This window comes from Medicago truncatula, chromosome 7, assembly GCF_003473485.1.
Source record: "Medicago truncatula cultivar Jemalong A17 chromosome 7, MtrunA17r5.0-ANR, whole genome shotgun sequence".
NCBI lineage: Eukaryota > Viridiplantae > Streptophyta > Magnoliopsida > Fabales > Fabaceae > Medicago > Medicago truncatula.
This window is the reverse complement of record NC_053048.1, coordinates 16,720,312-16,721,798: the sequence shown is the minus strand read 5'-3', so window position 1 is coordinate 16,721,798 and position 1,487 is coordinate 16,720,312. Positions and strand designations below refer to the sequence as shown.

The 1,487-nt window shown below is 24.4% G+C and overlaps 1 long non-coding RNA gene across 1 annotated transcript; it reads left to right on the top strand.

The window, feature by feature from the left end:
- The first annotated feature begins 576 nt into the window (after positions 1–576).
- LOC25481471 (uncharacterized) lies at positions 577–1,186 on the top strand. Its single transcript, XR_003008304.2, has 2 exons — positions 577–721; positions 821–1,186. It is a non-coding gene; the product is annotated as an uncharacterized lncRNA (long non-coding RNA).
- Positions 1,187–1,487: the final 301 nt, after the last annotated feature.

Sequence of the window (1,487 nt, the reverse complement as noted above, 5' to 3'; positions counted from 1 at the left end):
ACAGAGTTTCTCTCACTAAAAAATTAGGGACAGCTATTGTATTGCAAAAAAAAAAAAAAAAAAAAAAAACTAGACATATTCTTTTCGTGTTTGTTACATGATTATAATGTTAAGAAGAAGATGAGCTTTATAGATTATAAAGTGATAAATAATACATTAATATGTTTTTATTATATATAAATATAAGAATTTTCACTTAAAAAGAAAAAAAGATATAAGAATTTTGTAATAAATATAATATTAAGAAGATTTTTTTGGGACCTATTTTTTTAGTATGTTGAAGAGACAAACATAACACATTGATGTACCTAATGAATATTTTTTAATATTTATAATGTTAAAAGAAGATGAGCTTTATAAATTATAAAGTGATAAATAATACATAATATGTTTTTATTATATATGAATATAAGAATTTTCACTTAAAAAAAAAAAATATATAAGAATTTTGTAATAAATATAATATTAAGAAGATTTTTTTGGGACCTATTTTTTTAGTATGTTGAAGAGAAACATAACACATTGATGTATCTAATGAATATTTTTTAATATTTATAATGTTAAAAGAAGATGAGCTTTATAAATTATAAAACGATATATACATATGTTACAAACAAAGGAGGAAATATGACTAAAGTTGTTAATTTTATTTATAGTATGATTATCTTTCTTTTTCTATTTCCGGTTGCAACGAAGACCCAATTTCTCCCAAATTATTATGGTTGTTAATTTTGTTTATAGCATGATTATTCTCCTTCTTTACTTCGTATACAATATATTATCTCATTTTAGTTACAATTTTTCATTTTTTTTATTACAGAATTTTATCACTGTTATAATCATTCTGATTGTCAAGGAAGTATGTGCCCAACTGGTAGCAAACCAAAGTGTGTAGATCAAGTGTGTGAATGTATTCTGATAAGGATGTGAATATATCATGTGCTAACATGATTCATCATTAGGTTCCACACCGAAGATAGTACACAAATGCTCTGCTGCAATATTCCATAAGCTGTTGTTTAGTTATTTTCTCGCCACCAAATAAATTGATTTTTTTCCTTATATATTTTCAAGAACTTTTTAGTTATATATTTGTACTCTAAAATATTGATAATGAAATGAATTAAGATAGAAACAAATATTAATGAAATAATAATTCTCTAGTGAGGTTACATTCTCGAAGTCAGATATGGAGCATCGAAAGTATGAGCTTCAAAAACTTGAAAGGTTTTCACATCCCTCCATACGTTGTTTGTCTTTGTTCCCCATAAACTTTCTTTTCGTTGTTCTCTAGATATTTTTGTCTATACCCTCCCGTTTCAAAGAGTTAATCATCGTATTTATACCTAAGAGAAATATAACATCCCGAAATTCCCTAGGATTATTTATTTAATTTCTTTATTATTTATTTAATTGTTTGATGTGTTTGAATTGTTGGGTTAATTGGATTTTATTAGATTAAGAGGAATTAAAGGTATTTTGGTAAT